This window comes from Petromyzon marinus, chromosome 79, assembly GCF_048934315.1.
Source record: "Petromyzon marinus isolate PM22_M1 ecotype Great Lakes invasive population chromosome 79, UKy_Petmar_22M1.pri1.0, whole genome shotgun sequence".
In the NCBI taxonomy this organism is placed as follows: Eukaryota; Metazoa; Chordata; class Hyperoartia; order Petromyzontiformes; family Petromyzontidae; genus Petromyzon; species Petromyzon marinus.
Window position 1 is genome coordinate 19,576,222 of NC_133745.1, and position 11,436 is coordinate 19,587,657.

The 11,436-nt window shown below is 54.6% G+C and overlaps 1 long non-coding RNA gene across 1 annotated transcript; it reads right to left on the reverse strand.

Annotated features, from left to right (window-relative positions):
• Nucleotides 1–4,174: 4,174 nt before the first annotated feature.
• LOC142907458 (uncharacterized) lies at nt 4,175–10,456 on the reverse strand. Its single transcript, XR_012931015.1, has 3 exons — nt 10,417–10,456; nt 9,382–9,453; nt 4,175–4,270 (listed from the first exon to the last, which is right to left on the reverse strand). It is a non-coding gene; the product is annotated as an uncharacterized LOC142907458 (long non-coding RNA).
• Between the last annotated feature and the right edge of the window lie 980 nt (nt 10,457–11,436).

Below are 11,436 nucleotides of genomic sequence, written 5' to 3' on the forward strand. Positions count from 1 at the left end.
TTGGTGTTGGTGTTAATGTTGGCGGTGATAGTGTAGTGATAGTAGTTATAGTGATACTAGTACTAGTGATAGTAGTGATAGTGACAGTGGTGTTGGTGTTGGTGTTGGCGGTGATAGTGTAGTGATAGTAGTGATAGTGATACTAGTAGTGGTGACAGTGGTATTGGTGTTGGTGTTGGCGGTGATATTGTAGTGATAGTGATACTAGTAGTAGTGATCGTGATACTAGTAGTAGTGATACTAGTAGTGATAGTAGTGATAGTGACAGTGGTATTGGTGTTGGTGTTGGCGGTGATAGTGTAGTGATAGTGATACTAGTAGTAGTGATAGTGATACTAGTGATAGTGACAGTGGTATTGGTGTTGGTGTTGGCAGTGATAGTGTAGTGATAGTAGTGATAGTGATACTAGTAGTGATAGTGATACTAGTAGTAGTGATAGTGATACTAGTAGTAGTAGTGACAGTGGTATTGGTGTTGGTGTTGGCGGTGATAGTGTAGTGATAGTAGTGATAGTGATACTAGTAGTAGTGACAGTGGTATTGGTGTTGGCGGTGATAGTGTAGTACTAGTAGTGATAGTGATACTAGTAGTGATAGTAGTGTAGTGATAGTGGTAGTATTAGTAGTGATAGTGATACTAGTAGTAGTGATAGTAGTGATAGTGATACTAGTAGTGGTGACAGTGGTATTGGTGTTGGTGTTGGCGGTGATAGTGTAGTGATAGTAGTGATAGTGATAGTAGTAGTGGTGACAGTAGTATTGGTGTTGGTGTTGGCGGTGATAGTGTAGTGATAGTAGTGATAGTGATACTAGTAGTGGTGATACTAGTAGTAGTGGTGACAGTGGTATTGGTGTTGGTGTTGGCGGTGATAGTGTAGTGATAGTGGTAGTGATACTAGTAGTGATAGTGATACTAGTAGTAGTAGTGACAGTGGTATTGGTGTTGGTGTTGGCGGTGATAGTGTAGTGATAGTAGTGATAGTGTAGTGATAGTAGTGATAGTGATACTAGTAGTGATAGTGATACTAGTAGTAGTGACTGTGGTATTGGTGTTGGTGTTGGCGGTGATAGTGATACTACTAGTAGTGATAGTGATACTAGTAGTAGTAGTAGTGACTGTGGTATTGGTGTTGGTGTTGGCGGTGATAGTGATACTACTAGTAGTGATAGTGATACTAGTAGTAGTAGTAGTGACTGTGGTATTGGTGTTGGTGTTGGCGGTGATAGTGATACTACTAGTAGTGATAGTGATACTAGTGATAGTAGTAGTGACTGTGGTATTGGTGTTGGTGTTGGCGGTGATAGTGTAGTGATAGTAGTGATAGTGATACTAGTAGTGGTGATACTAGTAGTAGTGGTGACAGTGGTATTGGTGTTGGTGTTGGCGGTGATAGTGTAGTGATAGTAGTGATAGTGATACTAGTAGTGATAGTGATACTAGTAGTAGTAGTAGTGACTGTGGTATTGGTGTTGGTGTTGGCGGTGATAGTGATACTACTAGTAGTGATAGTGATACTAGTAGTAGTGATATTGATACTACTAGTAGTGATAGTGATACTAGTAGTAGTGATAGTGATACTAGTAGTAGTGACAGTGGTATTGGTGTTGGTGTTGGCGGTGAGCACCATCGCGAGGATTGCCCCTCCCGTGTCTCCGAGCGAGTGGTGTCTCAGCTGCTCCTCCAGCGCGCGGACACGGAGACGCAGAGACAGCAGCAGCTGTGAAGACACCGTGTCTCCACACACGTCCTGCGTGGAGACACACGGAGACACGGTGAGACACACAGAGACACACAGAGACACACAGAGACACAGAGACACACAGAGACACACAGAGACAGGTAGAGACACACAGAGACACACAGAGACACGGAGAGACACGGAGACGCAGATACAGCAGCAGCTGTGAAGACACCGTGTCTCCACACACGTCCTGCACGGAGACACGGTGAGACACGGTGAGACACGGTGAGACACGGTGAGAAACGTGGAGACACACAGAGACACACAGAGACACACAGAGACAGGTAGAGACACGTGGAGACACACAGAGACACGGAGAGACACGGAGATGCAGAGACAGCAGCAGCTGTGAAGACACCGTGTCTCCACACACGTCCTGCGTGGAGACACGGTGAGACACGGTGAGACACGTGGAGACACACAGAGACACGGAGAGACACGTGGAGACACGGTGAGACACGGTGAGACACGATGAGACACACAGAGACACGTAGAGACACACAGAGACACGTGGAGAGACTCACACAGAGACACACACAGAGACACGTGGAGAGACTCACAAAGAGACACACAGAGACACACAGAGACACGGAGACGCAGAGACATACAGAGACAGGTAGAGACACACAGAGACACACAGGGACCCACAGAGACACGTGGAGCCACGTGGAGGCACACAGAGACACGGAGACACACAGAGACACACAGAGACACACAGAGACACGGAGAGACACGGAGACGCAGAGACAGCAGCAGCTGTGAAGACACCGTGTCTCCACACACGTCCTGCGCGGAGACACGGTGAGACACGGTGAGACACGTGGAGACACACGCAGACACAGTGAGACACGGTGAGACACGCAGAGACACACAGAGACACACAGAGACCCACAGTGACACGTGGAGACACAAAGAGACACGGAGACACACAGAGACACACAGAGACACACAGAGACACGGAGACGCAGAGACATACAGAGACAGGTAGAGATATACAGAGACACACAGAGACACACAGGGACCCACAGAGACACGTGGAGCCACGTGGAGGCAAACAGAGACACGGAGACACACAGAGACACACAGAAACACACAGAGACAGAAACACACAGAGACACACAGAGACACACAGAGGCACACAGAGACACGTGGAGACACGGAGACGCAGAGACAACAGCAGCGGGGAAGACACCGTGTCTCCACACACGTCCTGCGCGGAGACACGGTGAGACACGGTGAGACACGGTGAGACACGGTGAGACACGATGAGACACACAGAGACACGTGGAGACACACAGAGACACGTGGAGAGACTCACACAGAGACACACACAGAGACACGTGGAGAGACTCACAAAGAGACACACACAGAGACACACAGAGACACACACAGACACACACAGAGACACAGAGACACACACAGACACACAGAGACACACAGAGACCCACAGAGACACGTGGAGACACGGTGAAACACACAAAGACACACAGAGACACGCACAGAGGCACACAGAGACACGTGGAGACACACAGAGACACACACAGAGGCACACAGAGACACGTGGAGACACACAGAGTCACACAGAGACCCACAGAGACACGTGGAGACACGGAGACGCAGAGACAGCAGCAGCGGGGAAGACACCGTGTCTCCACACACGTCCAGCGTGGAGACACGTGGAGACACGTGGAGACACACAGAGACACGTGGAGACATGGTGAGACACACAGAGACACATAGAGACAGGTAGAGACAAACAGAGACACACAGAGACAGGTAGAGACACACAGAGACACACAGAGACACACAGAGACAGGTAGAGACACACAGAGACAGGTACAGACACACAGAGACAAACAGAGACACGTGGAGACACGTGGAGACACACAGAAACACACAGAGACACACAGAGACACACAGAGACACGGAAAGACACGGAGACGCAGAGACAGCAGCAGCTGTGAAGACACCGTGTCTCCACACACGTCCTGCACAGAGACACGGTGAGACACGGTGAGACACGTGGAGACACACAGAGACACACAGAGACCCACAGAGACACGTGGAGACACACAGAGACACGGAGACACACAGAGACACACAGAGACACACAGAGACACGGAGACGCAGAGACATATAGAGACAGGTAGAGACACACAGAGACACACAGAGACACACAGGGACCCACAGAGACACGTGGAGCCACGTGGAGGCACACAGAGACACAGAGACACGGAGACACACAGAGACACACAGAGACACACAGAGACACACAGAGACACGTGGAGACACGGAGACGCAGAGACAGCAGCAGCTGTGAAGACACCGTGTCTCCACACACGTCCTGCACGGAGACACAGTGAGACACGTGGAGACACGGTGAGACACGTGGAGACACACAGAGACACAGAGACACACATAGACACACAGAGACAGGTAGAGACACGTGGAGACACACAGAGACATGGAGAGACACGGAGACGCAGAGACAGCAGCAGCTGTGAAGACACCGTGTCTCCACACACGTCCTGCGCGGAGACACACGGAGACACGTGGAGACACGGTGAGACACGTGGAGACACACAGAGACACGGTGAGACACGGTGAGACACGTGGAGACACACAGAGACACAGAGACACACAGAGACACACAGAGACAGGTAGAGACACACAGAGACACACAGAGGCACACAGAGACACGTGGAGACACGGAGACACAGGGACAGCAGCAGCGGGGAAGACACCGTGTCTCCACACACGTCCTGCGCGGAGACACGGTGAGACACGGTGAGACACGTGGAGACACGTGGAGACACACGGAGACACAGAGACACACAGAGACACACAGAGACAGGTAGAGACACGTGGAGACACGGTGAGACACGGTGAGACACGATGAGACACACAGAGACACGTGGAGACACACAGAGACACGTGGAGAGACTCACACAGAGACACACACAGAGACACATGGAGAGACTCACACAGAGACACACACAGAGACACACACAGAGACACACACAGAGACACAGAGACACACACAGACACACAGAGACACACACAGAGACACACAGAGACCCACAGAGACACGTGGAAACACGGTGAGACACACAAAGACAAACAGAGAGACACACAGAGGCACACAGAGACACGTGGAGACACACAGAGACACACAGAGACCCACAGAGACAGGTAGAGACACGTGGAGACACGGTGAGACACGGTGAGGCACGATGAGACACACAGAGACACGTGGAGACACACAGAGACACGTGGAGAGACTCACACAGAGACACACACAGAGACACGTGGAGAGACTCACACAGAGACACACACAGAGACACACAGAGACACACACAGAGACACAGAGACACACACAGACACACAGAGACACACAGAGACCCAGAGACACGTGGAGACACGGTGAGACACACAAAGACACACAGAGACACACACAGAGGCACACAGAGACACGTGGAGGCACACAGAGACACACAGAGACCCACAGAGACACGTGGAGACACGTGGAGACGCAGAGACAGCAGCAGCGGGGAAGACACCGTGTCTCCACACACGTCCTGCGTGGAGACACGTGGAAACACGTGGAGACACAGAGACACGTGGAGACAGGTAGAGACACGGAGACACACAGAGACAGGTAGAGACACACGGAGACACACAGAGACAGGTAGAGACACACAGAGACACACAGAGACAGGTAGAGACACACAGAGACACACAGAGACACACAGAGAGACACGGAGACGCAGAGACAGCAGCAGGGGGGAAGACACCGTGTCTCCACACACGTCCTGCGCGGAGACACGTGGAGACACACAGAGACACGGCGAGACACAGAGACACGTGGAGACAGGTAGAGACACGTGGAGACACGGTGGAGACACGGTGAGACACAGTGAGACACGGTGAGACACGGTGAGACACGGAGACGCAGAGACAACAGCAGCGGGGAAGACACCGTGTCTCCACACACGTCCTGCGTGGAGACACGGTGAGACACGTGGAGACACACAGAGACACACAGAGACACGTGGAGACACACAGAGACACACAGAGACAGGTAGAGACACACAGAGACACACAGAGACAGGTAGAGACACACAGAGACACACAGAGACAGGTAGAGACACACAGAGACACACAGACACAGGTAGAGACACACAGAGACACACAGACACACACAGAGACAGGTAGAGACACACAAAGACACACAGAGATAGGTAGAGACACACAGAGATACACAGAGATAGGTAGAGACACACAGAGACACACAGAGAGAGGTAGAGACACACAGATACACACAGAGACAGGTAGAGACATACAGAGACACACAGACACACACAGAGACACACAGAGACACACAGACACACACAGAGACAGGTAGAGACACACAGATACACACAGAGACAGGTAGAGACACACAGAGACACACAGACACACACAGAGACACACAGATACACACAGACACACACAGAGACAGGTAGAGACACACAGAGATACACAGATACAGGTAGAGACACGCAGAGACACACAGAGACACACAGAGACACACAGAGACTCACAGAGACAGGTAGAGACACACAGAGACACACAGACACACACAGAGACACACAGAGACACACAGACACACACAGAGACAGGTAGAGACACACAGATACACACAGAGACAGGTAGAGACACGCAGAGACACACAGAGACACACAGAGACTCACAGAGACACGCAGAGACACAGAGACACACAGAGACACGCAGAGACACAGAGACACACAGACACACGCAGAGACACACGGAGACACACAGAGACACACGGAGACACACAGAGACACACAGAGACACACGGAGACACACAGAGACACACAGAGACACACAGACACACAGAGACACACGGAGACACACAGAGACACACGGAGACACACAGAGACACACGGAGACACACAGAGACACACAGAGACACACGGAGACACACAGAGACACACAGAGACACACGGAGACACACAGAGACACACGGAGACACACAGAGACACACAGAGACACACGGAGACACACAGAGACACACAGACACACGCAGAGACACGCAGAAACATACAGAGAGACTCACAGAGACACACGGAGACACACAGAGACACACAGAGACACACACAGAGACTCACAGAGACACACGGAGACACACAGAGACTCACAGAGACACACACAGAGACTCACAGAGACACACACAGAGACTCACAGAGAGACACAGAGGCAGGTAGAGACACATAGAGACCCACAGAGACACACAGAGACACACAGAGACACGTAGAGACCCGCAGAGACACACAGAGACACACAGAGACACACGGAGACACACGGAGACACACGGAGACGCACTGGGACACACGGAGACAGGGACACAGGCGACAGACAGACACGGAGACACAGGCACAGGGAGACAGGGGGACAGACAGACATGGAGACACACGGAGACACGGGGACACGGGGACAGGGAGACAGGGGGACAGACAGACATGGAGACACACGGAGACACGGGGACAGGGAGACAGGGGGACAGACAGACATGGAGACACACGGAGACACGGGGACACGGGGACAGGGAGACAGGGGGACAGACAGACATGGAGACACACGGAGACACGGGGACACGGGGACAGGGAGACAGGGGGACAGACAGACATGGAGACACACGGAGACATGGGGACACGGGGACAGGGATACAGGGGGACAGAGAGACATGGAGACACACGGAGACACGGAGACACGGGGACACGGGGACAGACAGACATGGAGACACACGGAGACACGGAGACACGGGGACAGGGGGACAGACAGACATGGAGACACACGGGGACACGGGGACAGGGAGACAGAGGGACAGACAGACATGGAGACACACGGAGACACGGAGACACGGGGACACGGGGACAGACAGACATGGAGACACACGGAGACACGGAGACACGGGGACAGGGAAACAGGGGGACAGACAGACATGGAAACACACGGAGACACGGGGACACGGGGACAGGGAGACAGGGGGACAGACAGACATGGAGACACACGGAGACACGGGGACACGGGGACACGGGGACAGACAGACATGGAGACACACGGAGACACGGGGACACGGGGACAGGGAGACAGGGGGACAGACAGACATGGAGACACACGGAGACACGGGGACACGGGGACACGGGGACAGACAGACATGGAGACACACGGAGACACGGGGACAGGGAGACAGGGGGACAGACAGACATGGAGACACACGGAGACACGGGGACAGGGAGACAGGGGGACAGATAGACATGGAGACACACGGAGACACGGGGACACGGGGACAGACAGACATGGAGACACACGGAGACACAGGCACAGAGAGACAGGGGGACAGACAGACATGGAGACACACGGAGACACGGGGACACGGGGACAGGGGGACAGGCAGACATGGAGACACACGGAGACACGGGGACACGGGGACAGGGAGACAGGGGGACAGACAGACATGGAGACACACGGAGACACGGGGACACGGGGACAGGGAGACAGGTGGACAGACAGACATGGAGACACACGGAGACACACGGAGACACGGGGATACGGGGACAGACAGACATGGAGACACACGGAGACACGGAGACACGGGGACAGGGGGACAGACAGACATGGAGACACACGGAGACACGGGGACAGGGAGACAGGGGGACAGACAGACATCGAGACACACTGAGACACGGGGACACGGGGACAGGGAGACAGACATGGAGACACACGGAGACACAGGCACAGAGAGACAGGGGGACAGACAGACATGGAGACACACGGAGACACGGGAACAGGGGGACAGGCAGACATGGAGACACACGGAGACACGGGGACACGGGGACAGGGGGACAGACAGACATGGAGACACACGGAGACACGGGGACACGGGGACAGGGAGACAGGGGGACAGACAGACATGGAGACACACGGAGACACGGGGACACGGGGACAGGGAGACAGGGGGACAGACAGACATGGAGACACACGGAGACACGGGGACACGGGGACAGGGAGACAGGGGGACAGACAGACATGGAGACACACGGAGACACGGGGACACGGGGACAGACAGACATGGAGACACACGGAGACACGGAGACACGGGGACAGGGGGACAGATAGACATGGAGACACACGGAGACACGGGGACACGGGGACAGACAGACATGGAGACACACGGAGACACGGGGACAGGGAGACAGGGGGACAGACAGACATGGAGACACACGGAGACACGGGGACACGGGGACACGGGGACAGACAGACATGGATACACACGGAGACACGGGGACAGGGAGACAGGGGGACAGACAGACATGGAGACACACGGAGACACGGGGACACGGGGACACGGGGACAGAGGGACAGACAGACATGGAGACACACGGAGACACGGGGACAGGGAGACAGGGGGACAGACAGACATGGAGACACACGGAGACACGGAGACACGGGGACACGGGGACAGGGAGACAGGGGGACAGACAGACAGGGAGACAAGGGGACACGGTGACAGACAGACATGGAGACACACGGAGACACGGAGACACGGAGACACGGGGACACGGGGACAGGTTACCTCCATGTCTTGAGACAGAGTATCGCTGTCTCCAATGTCCGAGCTTCGGAGAGACCCATAGGCAGACTCGGGCTGCAAAAATTATCATCATCAGCATCATCATCATCAGCAGCAGCATCAGCATCATCATCATCAACATCATCATCAGCAGCAGCATCAGCATCATCATCAACATCATCATCAGCAGCAGCATCAGCATCATCAGCAGCAGCATCATCATCAGCAGCAGCATCATCAGCAACATCATCATCATCATCAACATCATCATCATCTACATCATCATCATCATAATCTACATCATCATCATCTACATCATCATCATCATCAACATCATCATCATCAGCAACATCATCAACATCATCATCAACATCATCATCAACATCATCATAAACATCATCAACATCATAATCTACATCATCATCATCTACATCAACAACATCATCATCAACATCATCATCAACATCATCAACGTCCAGAGTTCACCGAGACACGGGGAGACACGGAGAGACACGGGGAGACACGGGGACATTGAGAGACACGGGGAGACACGGGGAGACACGGGGACATGGAGAGACACGGGGAGACACGGGGAGACACGGAGAGACACGGGGAGACACGGGGAGACACGGGGACATGGAGAGACACGGGACATGGAGAGACACGGGGAGACACGGGGACATGGAGATACACGGGGACACGGGGACATGGAGAGACATGGAGAGACACGGGGACATGGAGAGACACGGGGAGACACGGGGACATGGAGAGACAGGGAGAGACACGGGGAGACACGGGGAGACACGGAGAGACACGGGGAGGTACGGGGACATGCAGAGACACGGGGAGACACGGGGAGACACGGGGAGACACGGGGAGACACGGGGACATGCAGAGACACGGGGAGACACGGGGAGACACGGGGAGACACGGAGAGACACGGGGAGACACGGGGAGACACGGGGGGAGACGCGGGGAGAGACGCGGGGAGACACGGGGAGACACCGATGCTTCAAAAATCAAGAGGCGGCATCTGACCTTGGCCGTGTCTCCATCCTGCTGCTGTAGCTGCTGTAGCAGGTGGTCGCATCTGGACTCGAGGCTTGCCTGCTCCTGCAGCAGGGTCTGGTGCCTGGAACGTTCTTCCTGCAAGACGTCCTCCAGGGAACGGCGCTCTGCTCGTAGACGCTCTGGGGAGACACGGGGAGAGACACGGGGGGAGACACGGGGGGAGACGCGGGGAGACACGGGGAGACACGGGGGGAGACGCGGGGAGACACGGGGGGAGATGCGGGGAGACACGGGGAGACACGGGGAGACACGGGGAGAGACGCGGGGAGACGCGGGGAGACACGGGGAGACACGGGGAGACACGGGGAGACACGGGGAGACACGGGGGGAGACACAGGGAGACACGGGGAGACACGGGGAGACACGGGGAGACACCGTGTGTCTGTGTGTGTCTGTGTGTGTGTGCCGATGACCGGTACCAGCGGTGTCAAGATCGGCCTCTGTGGAGGAGGCTCGTGAAGGATGCTACTGGGCAGTTGGAGGCAGTCGCCCTCCAACAACAACGGAGGGCGGAGGAGCGACGCTCACAACAACGAGCGGAGCGCCGGGTGGCTAAAACTCAGCAGGTTGGCACAGTAGGGGGCACAGGTGGTGCATCAGCCACTCATCTCAGTCAGTCGACCCGTGGCACCTGGGTCTGCCCAGTGACCTCCTGCCGGCGGGCGTTCGACACTTCACGTGGCCTCAAGGTGCACATAGCCTGGCACAAGCGTCGTGGTGACGTCACCGAATGGCGGTTGTTGTTGTTGGTAGTGTGTGTGTGTCTGGGTGTGTGTGTGATGTGTGTGTCTGCGAGTGTGTGTCTGTGTGTGTGTATGTGTGTGTGTCTGTGTGAGACCCATAGACTCACCACACAGAGACCCACAGACAGACACCCACAGAGACACCCACAGAGACACCAACAGAGACACCCACAGAGACACCCACAGAGACAGAAACAGAGACACACACAAAGACACCCACAGAGACACCCACAGAGACACACAC